Raw genomic sequence first — 8,668 nt, forward strand, 5'->3', positions numbered from 1 at the left:
TTCAAAGGTAAAAGTAATCTTATTAATTTTTGATTGGGCATCCATTTAGATGCCACATGAATGTGAAGTGCCGCATGTACATTTTTTATCAAAAAAATTTAGCTAATGGGTGCATTGATGGTAGGGTAGAAACATGTGTTTTTAAAAGTTTAAGGGATATTTTGACCCAAAATTAAGTTTAGGACACCTGCAAATCCTAAATGAATATTTTGAGGACAAAAATTATCCATAACCTTAAATTAAAATATAAATTTTCCAAAATATGCCTTGTATTTAAAACGGAGGGATAAATATGTAATTATCAAACACACAAATACATAAAATATTGGACAGCCACAAAATTATTACAATATAATGATAATATGACAACAGGTGTTAATGGAAATGGTGCAGTATTCCACAAGCTATAATAATAGATTATGTCTAGTAAAAGAATGATACAATGAGCGTTTATAATTAAATATGTTCTATCAAGAGTTTAAACACTGCTTCTCAGGTATATATCATCACAATTATTCTTTAAGAAAATGCCAAGGTCCTGTTCCTGTTCCCATCCTGCAATTTAAATTGAAACCAATTAGCACTCAATTTAATTAATGTACAAATATCTTCGTATTGATTTTGTGAAACATAATTAAAACAGACAAATATTTTCTCTGGATTATAATATAGGGTATTAGAAATTATTTCACAGTTTAACAAAAAGTTGGGTAAAATTTTAATTTTGTTTTAAAAAAATTACATCTTTCCATCAACTATCCACTTGCTAAAATCCCTATGTAAGTATCTTAATAATGAAAATTAAAATTCTAATGCCTTAATTTCTTTTCAAAAAGAATAATAAATACAATAAAAGTATAATTAAAAAATTATAAAAACCATCTAATATCCTAGTATATTTTGGACTAAGTGCGGCTTTTAAAAAATATCTTATATTATAGTCTTGATCGAGTGAGTACTTGAGATTAATTTTCAATGTGTTGTTTGATAATAATGATGAGGGAATATAATACATATAAAGGAAGAATATCAATTAATGACCCTTAAAAGAATTTAATATCATATAAGAATTTCCAACAAGTAAATATTAACAAATTAAACACGTGAAATTAGTTTTTTAAATAAGTATCTGATTTGTTTAAAATTATTATCAGATATTAAATTCTTTGAGGAATATTTATTGATATTCTCTCGTAATAACATACCTCCAAACACCAGCAAGCATGCGAAGAGCCATATATAGAGTCAAAGCAATCCAGATCCCAAGAAATCCCTTCATCTTATACATCAAAAATTCTATTCCAACGCTCACAATTGAAACCAACACCTGATGAACAACAATGATATTTAATTTAATTAGTCTTAATGTATTGCTTAGATATATAGTTTTAATTTCATATATATATATATATATATATATGATTTTAGGGTTTGTGAAACTTGCCAAAGAAGTTGCGGCATAGGCAAAATCAGAAGCTCCATAGTTGACTCCATCAAACACGAACGCTAATGCATTGATTGGTTGTGTTGCTGTTACAAACTGTCATCCATTCAGTTCAAAATGTACACAATATTTGAGTTACTCACGTTCTAACAATGACATGTATGATTTTGAGCTAATTAAGAAGTAGTGCTTTCATTTATAACATTGGTTTGAAGTTTAATAATAGTAAATAATATATTCATGCCAATTCTCTCAGTTAAAAAATATAAAATATTTTTAATCGAATTGTGCTCCTAATAAGTTGGTTAATTATCTTTAAAATAATAACACCATAATTTTCATGTCTATCATCATTTAATAAGGTGTTTTATTAAGAGGTGAATGATTGAGTGATTTATTTACTAAAGGTATTTTTTAAAAAAAAACTCATTAATTACATATTAAAAAAACTAAAAAATACCTTATATTTTTTTTAAAATACCATACTTTTAACAGATAGTGCATGATGAATAATACTCCCTCTAGTTCTATTTATAAGGAAGAGGGATAAAGGTTTTTTTTTTTGGCATTGTTTATAAGTCATGTCATTAACTTTTTATCATAATTTTTATGTTACTCCCATTAAATGTTGGTGATAAAGAAAATACATTATTAAAGTATATATATTTAATAAAATCAAAATTATTAAGATATTAACTATTGTTTTTGAATGAAATAGTGATAAAAGATATTGAAGATACAAAAAGCTAGCCTAGACTAAAGCCAAAGACGATAACCTTTCATCATCTAAAAAATATGTTAAAAATAATTTATAAATAGAATGAGAGGGAGTAAATAATAAATTAAATTAAAGGAGCATATAATTACAGGGAGGCCAATTCTGATGAGGTGGAGAACACTGAGTGTACTGGAGAAGACGCCTGCTCCGAAATATAATCCTATTCCAACAACAACAGACAGCACTGCTCCCATCACAAAAGAGATCTGCACAATCATATTAACAACATATATAATTCTTACAGATATCAAATATATATATATATATTGAAACAAATTAAACTAATAACTTTAGTGATAAATGAATCCATCAGTTTCGTTGCTAATAAGACTGAGTAGATATCATTATAATTACCTGGAGAACTCTCACGGCTGCTACCTTAGCCTTTTCATAGTCTTTCTCGGCAAACGAACATGCTAAAATTGCCTATCATCAAACAAAATTAAACCTATTTATATTTTGGCCTTCAAATGCAAACATAATATGGAATTTCAATATGTTTTTTTTTTTTTTAACATATAGATCCCAGATGGATTTGTTAAGAAAGAAACTGTGGGAGAAAACAAGTGGATAAAGAAGGGAGGAAGGATATCACATTTTAACTCAAAACTTTAACATAACCACGTCAATTAAGTTCACACAACACTTGGACAACCTAACGTGCATGAATTATCTTGTTTGAGAACACGTGTCTAAACTACCTGAATAGCAACAGCTAAACCATCGGAAAGAAGGGAAGAAGTCATCCAAACTTGTTGACAGGTTTGGAAAGCAGCCATTGTAATAGGACCCAAACTCGCTGCTAATGATGCCGCAAATGTCACACAGAATGTTACTGCTATTACTCTTGCTAGCAATAACCCTCCTGCACACATATATAACTCAATTCTTGTCTTAGATTTTGTATATAGTAAAATTATCCATATGTTTTCACTTATATATTAAGGAGTAATTTAAGATTCTCACCGTTTTTCAGGAATCGAAAAATTTGCAAATCCTTAATTCTAGGTGGTAAGAGATCAACTCTTTTCATCGATATCAGGAAGAGAGCCAGAGCCATCAGGTACCTGTGAAGAAATTAAACGTTATCGGCCAATACATAATGATTATTATACTAATTATGATCAAGATTATTAGGATAATTGAAGGATGATTAAGACTTACTGTGAGATGACATGTGCAATAGCTGCACCTTTGAGTCCTAACTTGCAGTAAAATATAAGCACCGGATCCAAAGCCACATTTAGGGCATATCCGAGCACTAGACAAAAGGGAAAAAAAAAAATCAACAGATCAGATATATTAGAGGATATATATATATATATATAATATTAAGTCTAATTTTATTCTATGCGAGGCTTTCCACATTTGTTCTAGTCCATTATTTACACTTACACTACCTAATAATTTTTAAAATTGATACTTAAATGATTGTTACAAGAGCTATATATCCAAATTCAGATCACAATGCAGTAAATTCACAGTTTAGGACCAACATAAAAAGAGAATTAATTCATAGGCAATTGGACCTACCAATAACATATAAGGGAGATTTGGTGTCCTTGAAACCTCGGAAGATTGCTTGCATAGCCAAAGCCAGAAGAACAGCGGGAGCCCCTAATGCTCTCAATTTCAAGTACTTTTCCGCAACAATCAGCATAGCAGAACCCTAACTTAAGAAAATTAATTCAAATCATTATATATATATATATATATATAAAAATCTTCAAGAGAAGTAATACATAAAAATAATGTGTCTAGCTAGTTAATAATTATAATTGAGGAGAAAAAACAGAAGCTTGCCTGTTTGGCACCCATCACAAGTAATAGAGGTTTTGCTGCAAATATAAGGATTGAAGCTTGAAGGAGGCCAAGAATTGTCCCAAATATTAAAGCTGTTGATGCTGAAGCTATTTGTTTCTTCTTCTTCTTCTTATCACTTGCAGCCAAGGAAGAAGACTGGACGTGTTTTCTGCTGCCATCTGCTGATAATTAAGCAAATTTAAGTTTAATTAAGAGATTATAAATAAGATTATTTATCTTCATACACAAACTTCACTAAATGGAGTGTTACTACTCTTATGATCACTATCATTCTTCTCCACAATATTGTCAGTGTTTGCCTCAGACGCAGAGTTTCCCAAATGACGACTCTCATCATTATTCTTCTCTAGGGAAAAAGCTTGTTCAATGTCTGTAATTTTCTTGAGAGTATCTTCCTCTGCTACAAACGATGTAGTGATACTGACCAGAGGAAAAATGGTGATCCTTGAAGCTTGGTTGAACAGTGTTATCGAAATTCCAGCAGCAGCAAGTTCCACAGCTCCTATATATTTAATCATAATCAAAAAATTGTTATTGCTATACAGCACACATCTAAGCTTGGTTTCAGCGCTCATTTTAGGATGAGCACAAGAACTCTCTCTGTCTCAAATTACAATATTATTTTAAAGGTATTTTGTTGTTTTAAATATAAGGCAATTTGATAAAAATATGATTTCATTAATAATAATTTTTTAATATTACCTTTAGGTGAAAAAAAGAATTGAAATGATTTCCGTGTGATAATTAAATATATAAATTTAAAATTATATTAAAATGAAAGATATTTTTAAATTTTATATATTTTTTTGTTTAGAAAAAACATGTTGTAAAGTGTCATTATTATTTTGGTAAAAAAAAAAATTCATTGTTGAGCTTTCTTAGTATACATGATCTTGTCTCAAATTATCTTATAATTAGGATAGAAGAAGTAATTTTTCTATGAAATCAAAACATTATTATTATAATAACTAAATAAATATAATAATATATATTAAATAAAGAAATTTAAAATTAGAATTGTAAAAAATTTATAAAATAATTTTTTAAATTTTTTTTATGATGCACTGGTATTCTTCTATTCAATACAAATTATGCAATCACATTGGAAACACGATGTGGGCCCTACCATCGTTCTAAACTGCTCGGGGCAATTTTTTTCTAATTTTTTCATTATAGTTCTAAACAGTTCATCAAGTCAAAATTTATATCTCTGAACAGTTTATTTACTTATTTAATGTAACAATACTAATTTTATAATATTTAATGTTTTATATATTATAACAATAAATTTGTGATTTCAGGAAAAGAAAAGGAAAAAATTACTAGTGAAACCACGCAGTTTCTAAGATGAACTAGGTACCTCAGTGGCCAATGAAAGCAGTGTCAATGAGAGAAGCAATGGGATCGGCAGCCACAGCCAAAGCAGCTGGGAACGCAATTCCAGTAATTCCCGACCAATTGAATCCATCTTCAACACTTTTCTACAATATCCTCAAATAAACATTAATACTCCTCATTCCATTTAAGTAAATCCAGGAAATTAGTAACAATATTAATGTACACAAGCAGATGAGTGAATCAACTAATCAAGCAATGAATCAAACGCATATAGCCGAAAGTAGTAGACCAAACATGGTGATGACCAAGAACAAAACAGATCAAGGATGATGGTATATACTTCCTTTTGTTCTATTTATAAATCACTTTTAATATATTTTATTAAAATTAAGAAAAATTTTAAACCTTATTAACTTTGTCTAAAAAATTTACAAGTTTTCACCTCTACTCCCTAATAAATATTTTTAAATCTTATTACTGATAATTTCAGTCAAAACATTCAATAAGGGCAAAAATATAAAAAAAAATATTAAAAATTGACAATTGTCTTATAAATAAGAATAAATTTTTTTCTTTTCTCTCGGCTTATAAGTAGGACCAAAACAGTGTGTGTATATATACCTGGCATCTTTGAAGAAAACAAGGAGAGGAATATTCCATTTGTTGTCGTTATTGGACTCATCCAAAGTACTGATCCCATGATTAATGTCTGCCATAATAAGGTTTTCAATATAAGAGAGCTCAATATTATTCCAAAACGCCGAGAATCAAAACTGCTTCTTTCTCTTCACGCTTGTTTCAGATCTCGACAAAGCCGAACAATCTGCAATATATATATATAATATATATATATAGCTAGAGGTGTTAAATCATGCACAACCATGCAGAATTCAAGATTCAAGCTATAGTTTATTTTATATCCTACCTGGGCAATTTAATTAATTATCAAAGTAAAACGTACTAATAAAAATCAAAATTAATTGTAATTGTCATAGTAAGAAATAATAGAGTCAAAATTAATTGTAATTGTCATAGTAAGAAATAATAGAGCAGGAGGCGCTTCTTTGTGGCAGCACCATCGAACCCAAAACCGCCGGGAAAGCAGTCTTGACAAACCAACAAATACGTGGCGCTTTGTCAGAAGTGCGGTATACAGTGGTGACTTTTTGTAGTCCGAGGTAAACGGTGGTGGGACGAGCTAGCTTAATATACTTATATAATTTCTATTTAAAAGTACTTCTAATTACTTCATCATAATTATAAAAAGGTGATTAAATTATTAATTTATATGTAAAATACAATAAAGTTTTAATTTTACTAAATTTGCATTATTGGGAGGCCAAAGTGAAAATAAAATAAAAATTGGGGGCCAAAATCTAGTTAAACTATTTTGCAAGGAAAAAATAAAAATTTTACTAACTGCTGCGTGATGTATGGGGGGCAAGATCTCCTCTTTGCCCTTGTATTGCATTCTTTTTCATAATTAATGAGTTTAAACATAGATAATATTAAAAAAAATGTAATTAATACCCTATCAAGCATGTTATAATAAAAGAATCGAGAGAGTATATTGCAATATTATTGCATGCCAGTGTAGTGATTAATTTAATTACAAATTTAATTTGAACCTAAAAGTATTGGACGAAGTAGAGGAAATTTAACATTAAGCAATCTATAATAAAGTCTATGATAATTGAAAAAAGGCCATTATATTTTTCATTCTGATCAATAAGAAGAAGAATTAAAAGAGATGCAAAATTAAAGCTAATTAATTAATTTGGCCATGAGTGTACATGAACATGGAATATCAAAAAAATGAAATAACTAATTACACTTGTAATTAATCTTTATCAACACAAATACACACACACATACACAGAGATGGAACTAGCTAGCTTGCATACCTCTGGTCACAGTACGTATACGTGTTTTGATACTGCTCTTAGAGAGCTTGAAACTTGAACTCTCTCCTTTGGACCTAATTTTCCTTTCTTCTCTCACACAAACACACAACACACCACAAACACTATTTATAGAAACTCGCACACACATTACATGCACAACTCGAATTCTCTTCCATTACATTTAAATTTAAATATATTAATAAAGCCTGTACGTTACAGAAAGAGGGGAAGGTTCATCTCCCGTGCGAGGTAAGTTGGAAGATGAGAACTATATAATTGCAACTAGTAATAGTTATTTGAACCGATATATTAAGATAAGACCTGTATATATACATAAGTTTAAGAATTTAATAATAAAAAACCCTTTAATTTTTCTGATCTGTTAGATCGATGTTGTCCTCAAAGCATATAATATATTGTCCTACTTTAGGCTACAAATAGTAGTGCTTAATTAATTTTCTTTGGAGTTGAAGATTCTGTGGGCTTCGTAAAAATTCCAATATGAGCCATACCACACCCAGAACTTGGAAATTTTTCAGAACAATCTGACCTAATATTTTATCAACCTCAATATTCTTTTTTGTTTTAATACTATAAGAATAACAACAATAACAAACTTTATTCCACTAAGTGAGGTCAGCTATATAGATTGCATGGCACAATTGTGCTCTATTCCTTCATCGAAATTTATAAAACACTTTGGATAGTAGTATGGTACCCCAACATATAAAATACTTTAACAAAAATAAAGTTTTATTAATTATATTTATTTTGATGTTATCATTCCCTTCTTATTATATTCTCTCTCTCTCAAATATTTCACAAATAAGGTTATATTAAATAAATAGTGTTTTTGGAAATTTATATTAATTGTTTTTTAACAAAAAATTAAGATTATACTTAAAGTGTATTTAATTATTTTTATGATATACATAATTTTAAAAAATATTTTATAATTAGGATAGCAAGGAATAATGTATAAACCTCACCGTTAATGGACTTTATGCTACACTATAGCTAGGACTTGTACTGTTTATTTGTCTTTCATGTCAAGGCGTGCACTTCAGTTTATTTAATTTGTGAGTTCCCTCGTAATTGGTTTCTCTCCACGATCTTTTTTTTTTTTCCTAGTATATATATTTTTATTATAAATTTAAATTATTCAGATTAAATTTTAATAATGTAGATTAATTGATATATTTTTTTTTATGGTCCATATTTTGCAATGTTCTAAGTTCTAACTATTGAGGGGAGAGAAGCGACGAACATCATTTTGGTCTCTCTTTTTATTAAAAGGAGGGAAGATGTGTGGTCATTATCATATGACATGTCTTTATGTTGAAAAAAGCTAAAGAAATATAAATGACTTTGTAGTACATG

At 28.9% G+C, this 8,668-nt stretch overlaps 1 pseudogene; it reads right to left on the minus strand.

Moving 5' to 3' along the window:
- Window positions 1–375: 375 nt before the first annotated feature.
- On the minus strand, window positions 376–7,372 carry LOC129313317 (protein DETOXIFICATION 43-like; annotated as a pseudogene).
- Between the last annotated feature and the right edge of the window lie 1,296 nt (window positions 7,373–8,668).

This window comes from Prosopis cineraria, unplaced genomic scaffold (assembly GCF_029017545.1).
Source record: "Prosopis cineraria cultivar Desert tree isolate PC_DT_omini unplaced genomic scaffold, ASM2901754v1 PC6, whole genome shotgun sequence".
NCBI lineage: Eukaryota > Viridiplantae > Streptophyta > Magnoliopsida > Fabales > Fabaceae > Prosopis > Prosopis cineraria.